General features: G+C 42.9%; 1 pseudogene; it reads left to right on the top strand.

Moving 5' to 3' along the window:
- The first annotated feature begins 4442 nt into the window (after positions 1 to 4442).
- Positions 4443 to 6545, top strand: LOC124510797 (AP-3 complex subunit beta-2-like; annotated as a pseudogene).
- The last annotated feature ends 2664 nt before the right edge of the window (positions 6546 to 9209 follow it).

Below are 9209 nucleotides of genomic sequence, written 5' to 3'. Positions count from 1 at the left end.
CTTTGACAGCAGGGATCTTTATGATTTTATTGAATAGATGCTCTATACTCAACTCCTATTAGGTGACCAATAAATGCTTATTGAACCCTATCAACCAGAATTTAGGACAGGTTTTATTACAAAGTAACTGCTTCTGTATATAACTGAAAAAATTTACTGAGATCCAATTTGATCAAACGTATAATGAGAGCCAGGAGTGTTTTACTCTGCTAACCTAACTGTAAATATCAATAATAGACTACATGGGGGTGTATAGCAGACTCCAAAATGATTGTCTAGTTCTTTCTCAATAAGAAATTAAGAACCACGAGCCAGTGTCGTTCAGCAAACAGCATCCAGATCTTAGAATAAGTTGTGCTGGTCTGGTCTTTCTTCTCGTTCTTTTGGGGTTTGTTTGTTTATTTACTTTTGAAAGAGAGAGAGAGCACAAGAATGAACATGGCAGAGAGAGAGGGAGACAGAGAATCCCCAGCAGGCTCCACACTGTCAGCACGGAGGTTCAAACCCCAAACCTGATCATGACCTCAGTCGAGATTAACAATCAGAAGCTTAACTGAGTCATCCAGGCGTCCCATCTTTCATCTTTTTAATGTGTCCTAAAGTGCTGTGCAGCCCTGCTGTGTTCTACAACCTGGTTTTTTCCATGTTTCAGAATTCTTCCTAGTATTATTTATGCCTGATCTTACAAGTGATCACAGTATTTTCCAAGTTTGCAATTCTTATCAATTGACTGCTATCAGGTTGCTCTGTTAATATACTTTGCCACCCAGTACGATATATGTTTTTTTCTACCGAAAATCTAGTGATTTTCAATCCTACTTACAGTGTTACCACCGGCACAATCTTCCATTGTTATTAGTATATACATAAGGATAAAACATTTTTCAATGTATTATGGCCAACTTTAAAAATCTGTATTCAAGGTGTTTGAAAAATTTGACAATTGTAAAACAAAATGAAAACAACTTAAATGAAATTTTGAAATATGACACTAACAGAAAATTAAAATAATAAAAGGCCAGATGACTATTCCCAAAGTCCAGTTCCCTTCCCTGAGGATAGCCCAGGAAAGTTCAGGGTATGTTTTGCAGGGGGAAAAAGATGTCCCTATGCATTTACAAATATATACAAACATATGGATGCTGTATTTTGAACATAACTAGTTTTTGTTTGTTAACTCTTCATTTGCTATGTGTGTTTTCTATCAACCCAGTGCCAAGAGGGGAGAAGCCCTCTGCCTCTAGACCCTTACACGGCTCATTGTTGGACAATTAAAACATGCCAAAACCCACAAGAAGATATATCTTGAAGTGAAACACCAATGAAAAACACTTTTACTTTTTCAAGTAATGCCTGGATGTTTTTAATGGGACATTGGTTGTTATGCTGATGGAGAACAGGTGTCAATTGTGATGAGCTGGAAAAATAAACTTTCAACGAAAGTTCTGTAGAACTAGAACTAAAACATCACACTGATCGTCCTATTTTGCTGTTTTCCACGACTACTATTAAGTGGGAGGAGGGATGAAAAGGGTGATATTCCTCATGGTAGCAGCACAAGTGGTCGTTTCTCAGTGTATGGTCCATGAACCACGTGATGTGAAATTTTGGGGTCTGGAAGTGAAAGGTCAATAAAGAGTTCTTGAGGAGTCTTCAGCACAAAGAAGGTGGTTTTATTCAAGTATGGAGATAGAACCCACGGACAGAAAGAGTTGCAATGGGGTTGGGAGGAATGGTTGATTATACACTTACAAGTTGGGAGGCGGTTAGGGAAAGCCTAAGCTTCTGAGGAATTTGGAAGCAAGGTTTCCAGGACTTTGAGGGGTTAGCTGCTGTTAGAGTAAGGTCATTTACTGTCTAGTAAAACCTTAGTCATGAGACCCTGCACATGTGTATCAGTGCACCATATGCTTGGATATTGACTGCTAAGGTCTATCTTGGAGAACAGTGGGAGGAGTAGAGATAAAGGAAGTTTCCAAAGGCATTTTCATATGTTAAAGTAGACCTAACCGGAGCTGGAAGGTAGGCTAATATCAAACTAGGGTTGCCTTGGCCTCTAACCAATTATTAACATTACGGAAGATGAGTAGCTTGAGGAAGGTCCATGAGCTCTAAGTTATAAGGAAATTTAATTTTTTTGTCTTTGTTCTCCATATCACCGCCCGTATATAAAAGAATAGTTAATGCATGTTTAAAAAGTGTAGGGCCCTCACCCAACCATGCTGACACGCTGCTCTGGGGCTTCCAGACTCCAGAACGTTCCTGGGTTCAACATGGGGAGGTAGAAAGATCCTGAGCTCCCCTCGTCCCACAGACAAACCGAATCTGCGTGCACATATGGAACAACTCCCTCTGAAAAAAACCCTAACATCTCAGCTGAGCAACTCGTGCATATCCAGTGAAAGAAGGACCACAAGGAAGCAGGAAGGAGAGTCTTGAGGTGCACCAATCACCAGCCACACCTGAAGTCCACAGCCACGTACAGTGTGGAGAAGTGGGGCCTTCCCCTCAGGGAGGAGCCCCCAAAACACCCTAATTCTGAAAGCCAGGAGGGCTCCTGAGCGCGAGACCCACAGGACTACAAACAACCGGACAACGGTGGACTCACCCGTCCCAGGGCTCAGCAGAGGCGGCCCGTCCGGAAGTGCCGAGACTCTCTGTGAAAGATGCGCATTTTCTAATCGCAAACCGTGGGTCTGAGGTGCCAGGGCGTCTAATTTAACACACACTCAGAGGCTGCTGGCCGGCAGGCTGGCTCCCGATCTGCTCGGCTCCAGCGTCTCGCCATCTTTGTTTCGAAATCTAGGCCCCTCCCCCCACCAGGTGCGGTCCATCACCCACAGGTGGTGTTATTCCTGCCACAGGAAGATCTTCTTCAGCTGATAGGGTGAGTGTTACCCTCTGAAATTGCAAAGGAAGGCCTCCTCTTATTGGACTCAAAGTTTTGAGCTTTCATGGACTGTTCTTAAAGCTATCTGCCTTCTTAAGTCTGAATGGACTGAAGAAAAGATTGAAATATTTATAAAAATCTTCAGAAATTAATTTCTGTATATTCTGCGGGAAGAACGTAGTTTGCCAGTATTTTATTTTTATTTAGTTAGGTTTTTTTTTAATTTTTCTAATGTTTATTCACTTTTGAGAGACAGAGAGAGAGCACGCAAGCAGGGGAGTGGCAGAGAGAGAGGGAAACACAGAAACCGAAGCAGGCTCCAGGCTCCAAGCTGTGAGCGCAAAGCCAAGAGAGCATAACCTGGGCCACCCAGGTGCCTCTCATTTATTTAGTGTTTTTTTTCTCTTTCTTTCTTTTCCTTCCTCCCTTCCTTCCTTCCTTCCTTCCTTCCTTCCTTCCTTCCTTCCTTCCTTCCTTCCTTCCTTCCTTCCTTCCTTCCTTTTCTAGAGACAGAGAGAGCATGAGCAGAGCAGAGGGGCAAAAGGAGAGAGAATTTTCTTTGAGAACGAGCACACGTGGAGGAGGGGCAAAGACGGGATTGGGGGTGGGGTGGGGGGAGATCCAAAGCAGGCTCCACACTGAAAGCAGATCACCTGATGTGGGCTTGAGCTCATGAACCAAACCGTGAGATCATGACCTGAGCCAAAGTCAAACTCTTAACCGACTGAGCCACCCAGGCGCCCCAAGAGAGAGAATCTTAAGCAGGTTCCAAGCTCAGTGCAGAGTGATGCGGGGCTCAGTCTCATGACACTGGGTTCAGGTCTTGAGCCAAAGTCAAGAATCAGATATCAACCAACTGAGTCACCCAGGAGCCCCAACAGTTTGTATGGTATTTTAAGTCTAAGTGTAGAAACTGTGTACAAGTGTAATTAGCACAGGTCTTTGCATTTTTCTGGTTCACTTGATCATCTAGGAAAGACCCACAAAATGTTTTCCAAAATGTTCTGGAGTTTTGTATGACCAGATCCAGTTATTCTTGTCACTTTGCGAAATGCCTGGCCTTGCTGACAGAGCAGTCTCTTATGTCCCCTAGGTCAGCACTTGATATGATTCCTGAGATGTGGGACCCTCTTGGCTTCCTCAGCTTCTTCTAGTCCAGCACTGCCCAGTGTTCTCTGTGGCTCCTGCCAATGACTTTGATCCAAGAAGCTTCCTCTGAGGCAGGAGTTCCTATTTTTCCAAAATGCACATTTGTTACACTGAAAATTGTTAAATATAATATTTTGTGCTCTCAAAAAAAAAAAAAGCCTTCATGATCCTGGGCACATCAATCATGCAGCCCTCTATCTTGGCCCACCCACCCCTGCACTGACCCCAATCCTGCCCTCTTCCTACTATTGCCCTCCTCCAATTTGTCTTCTACTCTGTTCTATTTGGCCCACCTCCCATCCCCACACCTACTGCCCCTTGCTCTACCCCAAGTTCCCAGGTACCTTGGACTCTGTTCTCTCTGCAGTGAGGTGCATTATGGGGCCACCATCAAGCATCCAGTATGTTTCAACCAAGTCTGAAGAGCTTCTACATCAGGTTGATCAACTCCACCCAGATCAAAATCCTAAAGCTGGAAGTGCTGAGCAAACTAGTTAATGAAACTAAAATCCTTATTGTCCTACAGAAATGCCAGACCTATATGCACAGCATGGTCAGAGACTTTAGGACATCATGATCCAGGCCATCGGACGCTGTGCAGCTAACATAGGATGAGTCTGTGACACCTGCCTCAATGGCCTGATGCAGCCACTGTTTCACCGTGATGCGCTATTCATCACAGAGTCAGTGGTCATCATTAAGAAGCTGCTGCAGATGCAGCCAGCACAGCACGAGAGTTCATAAGCTGGCAAAGCTCACAGACAACATCTAGGTGCTCCTGGCTTGAGCCAGGATCCTGTGGCTCATTGATGAGTACTGTGAGCAAGTCTCCAGTATTCACCTGATGTCCTGGGAAAAGCGGCCAAGTCCTTCACAGCAGAGCAGGACACCATCAAACTGCAGGTCATCAACTTGGCAGCCAAGCTCTACCTGACCAACCCTAAGCAGAACAAGCTGTTGACCCTGTATATACTAAGTCTGGCCAAGTCCCACCAGAACCATGATATCTGTGACTTACCACACTTCACCTGGCATTTTATCCTCTCTTCAGAGCAGGATGGAGCCCTCAGCCACCATGCAAATAAGCTCCTCCTGGCACCCAAAGCAACCCCAGACTTCGAGTCATCCTTCAAAGACCAGACCACTTCCAGCCAGGCTCACTATCCCACCTACTAAATCCAAGGCCACAGGATACCAAGAGCTTCCAGACTGGCCAGAAGAAGTTCTAGACACATCTGCATGCAGCATGGAGGTATCTGAATGGACCAAGTGTTCAATATGGCAGAAGAGGAAAGAGAAGAAGAGGAGTCAGGCCCCCCAGAGTCCACAGATAGACACCCAGAGTCCAAGAGTGAATCAGATAGTGAGAGCAGCAGTGAGAGCAGCTGAAGGGTCCACCAGTGAGTCCAATAGTGAAGACCAAGATGAAGGTGAGGAGAAAGGGAGAAGGAGTGAGAGTGAACCCAGTGAGGAGGAAAATGAGAAGGGGAAAATGAAGATGGTGCCAGAGGGACAAGGAGAAGGTTTGTCTTCAGGGAAGGGCAGAGATTCCAGCTGTAGCTCATCAGCTTGAGAAGACATTGGAGCCTGAGGAGCAGCAGGTGGAACCTGCCTCCTGAAAGGAAGAAGAAAACAGAACAAAACAAAATTAAAACCTGCCTGTGGAACAAGTAACCCTGCAGCCAAAGAAATGTCTTGGCTTGATCTAGAGGACTTCTCCCTCCTAGCGTCCAGCTTGTGTCTCCTCCTACAAGTGTATCCACCAGTCTGGCTGCTGGCCTGGAGGGCCTGACATTCACAAACAAACAAACAAAAAAGGCCCTGATGCCCTTGCTGCTGGGTCCAGTATCGAGTGTTTGAAGGCAGGAGCTGTGGCACCTTGTAACTGGTGAGGGCATCCAGCCTTTTTGTCCAGGGCCCCCACATGGTATCTGTGCATACCCACTTTTCCAACAGCTCCAATACTCCCACCAAGGGCCTGCAGATGGGCACCCCTAAACTGCCTGCAGGTATTAGCATCCTGAAATTGAGCCCCTGGCACCCAGAGAATCTGTCACTGCTGTAATGGGCATTAATTTCTGTGACTCAGCTTAGGTGCTCAACTTCCAGCTATGAATCCAAACCCAACAGTTTCACATCTCCATTCAGCCACCCATTGCATAGCAGATGACCCCTGAGTGTGTTCAAGATTGAGAATGAGTTCAAGAAGGTATAAGCAAAGCTGATGGACATGAATGAGATTACAGAGAAGATCAAGCTGCCAGACACCTGTCAGAGTGACCACAGTGTTTTACAGAAAGTGACTGCCACTGCCAACCTTGATTGCGTCTCTTGTCAGACATATGACAAGTACAGGTTTGAAGGGAGGATGCTGACCAGTGGGACACTGGCCCTGCTGATCTTGGACACTCTGCCTGCTGGAGCTGCCTCACTGATAGTCAACAGTGAAAAGATGGTGACTGGCACTGTGCTGGTGAGGGACATGGTACATGGTCTTATCCAGTAATTCCCAAGCGTTGTGAACTCTTTGGCCCCTACCTGTTACTCCATCATGACATCTGGGCTGTTAGCCTCTCTCTTTCTTTCCCTCACATCAGACTTCTTATCCAAGATAGCATCCACGGGGATCCTCTCTCCATCTGGTCATGACCAGGCTCCCCCAACAATTCCCCTCCCCATGAGTTTCCAGTGACCTGTGCAGAGAGACATAGCAGCTGCTCCCTTCAGTCCTCCCAGATCTCTGTAGCTATTTATGTAGCAAGATCTCAGTATTCTACCTAATATATTTTATAACATATATACATGATGGATAATACCTAGACCTATTGTGATCATTTTGCAGTATATACAAATATCAAATAATTATGCTGTATACCTGAAACTAATATAATGTTGTATGTCAGTTACATCTCAATAAAAAATAAATACATAAAATAAAATGTGTATTTCTGAGCTATAGTCCAGGAACATCAAGTCAGAATATCTGGGGGTGAGCCTAGAAATCTTCCTTTAAAAAGTGTCCAAGATGATTTTAAAGCAGCATAAAGGTTTTTTTAAAAAGTTAATGGAATGCCTTAGACACCTCTAGTTTCCCCCTTGCACCCTCTCCATCCTGGGCTTTTCCATATTGGACCAGCCCTTCAGAGGGGATTCTGATAAACTGTCACTGAGGCACCTGAGAAAATTACCAAAAAGGTAAATAACTGATATCTCAGGATGCTGCTCATTCTACAGGAGCTAGTCAACAATACTGAAACAAATGAGCATCTGCTAAGACACAGTTCTTGAGAGGCGATTCTCCAAACTCAAAGAAGAGTGGGATTTCTAACCGTAAGGAGTTTACAATCTGATAGGAGACAATGTTACACATAAAAGTTATGTGAGGAAAAAAGAAAATATAGTCACCTTAATTACTTGGGTAACTGTCTTGACGTTTAAATCTACTTCAACTATAGAGGTTGAAACCGTGAATAGTCTTCTAACCTCCAGTCCAGGGTTTTCCATCAAATATCCCAAATACATAATCATAATGTAGTCTAGACTTTTTAGATTCTTGTCTGGAAATTTCTTTTGGTTTATCTATAACAGACTATAACCTAGAATTTAAAAGTATGTCTCCTTTCAAATATCCTGGATTATTTTCTCAAATTAGAATCAGAAATTCAAGCACTTTCAAATCTTCTACTGCTTTTGTAGTCAAAAGTAATACATGACAGCTGTTTTTTTTTCCATTCATTCAATCAAATTAGTAAACCCAGAGTAATCTATATCCTTGGATACTAAAGATTGTTAAAACTTAGTCCCTATTCTTATGATCCAAAGCTTGAGAGATATAGCATATATCTATCTATATCTATATCTATATCCACACACATACATATATATATATATATATATGTATATACATATATATGTGTGTGTATGGCATATATATATATATATATATATATATATATATATATAAATCATATGTCCTGATTTTAGAATATACATACATATACGTATTCAACATATCACAGTATATCACTGTCTGATTCACTCTCACATTCTGGCTGCTTATCTGTGGATTCTGTGGGGCTTGACTCCTCTTCTCCTTCCTCTTTCCCCAGATGGAACACTTGGTCCATTCAGGTACCTCCACATTGCTTGGCAGATAATGATTTTAGAATGCATGGAAATGAGTGAAATTACTACACAGAAAGTAGTTCTATATAAGTTGGGTAGAGAGGGAGCACATATTTTAAGCCAGCAGGGATATGGGTAGGTGACAGATAAGGCAAAGAATCTTATTTTAGCAATGCAGAAGTAAAGGACCTGTAATGATCTACTCAGTGAAAAGAATGTGCTCCTTAAATAGTCGCTATCTGACATGCTTTTTCCATTTGATAACTAGATTAACTGTGACACAATAGGATTTAGGGCATGGGGAGGGAAGGAAGAAGAGCTCTCAACATAGAACAGAAACAGGGCTAAAGAATGGGGTTGCCTTGCCCCACCAAGTGGAGATATGTCATTTGTGAATGAAAGCACCCATCAAAGAATTTCCAGTGTGAAATCCTGGGATGGCTTCGTTTGTCACCCAGCCTCCTTCTCCTAGCTGTGGCAGGAGTCTCAGATGCTAATTGTCACCATAAGTCCCTAGATTTACACACTGAACACTATGACATAATCCTGGATGAAGACAAGGAGATTGGGGAAGACAGATCTCTTCGGTCCTGCTGTGAGAATAGAGAAAAGCAAACCCAAAGCTAACTTGACAAGTTTCCCTTTAATTGATTTAAATTAGGAATTCCTCCAACATCCAAACTGTTTTCTAATTAAGTTCGAAATGAATGATGGCCCATATTGCAGGTGGTTGAAAGGTGAGTTTTCTAAAATAATAATGAATTAGGGATGTAATCTAGTTTTGTGGAGGTGTAATCCATGCTATTCAGATGACATCTTTCAACATAGTTGTGGGGGGTGGTTCCAGTGTCAGTGTTAGATTATTTTAGGTTTTAATAAAATGGTAGTTCCTACTCAAAAAGCCTTCCAAATGCTAAGGTTCATTTTAAAAATAATTTTGATGGATGTATTTTTGTTCATTTTAAAAATTGATATGTGCTCATAAAAAAATATTTGGGATACAGAAAATAGAAAAATAGGAAAAAAAAGAGTACCCATAATATCG

This window comes from Lynx rufus, unplaced genomic scaffold (assembly GCF_022079265.1).
Source record: "Lynx rufus isolate CCGP_SWC_20201006 ecotype Redwood Valley unplaced genomic scaffold, mLynRuf1.p SCAF_16, whole genome shotgun sequence".
Lineage (NCBI taxonomy): Eukaryota > Metazoa > Chordata > Mammalia > Carnivora > Felidae > Lynx > Lynx rufus.
Note: the sequence above shows the minus strand (reverse complement) of the source record. Positions and strands in the feature narration are given on the sequence as shown.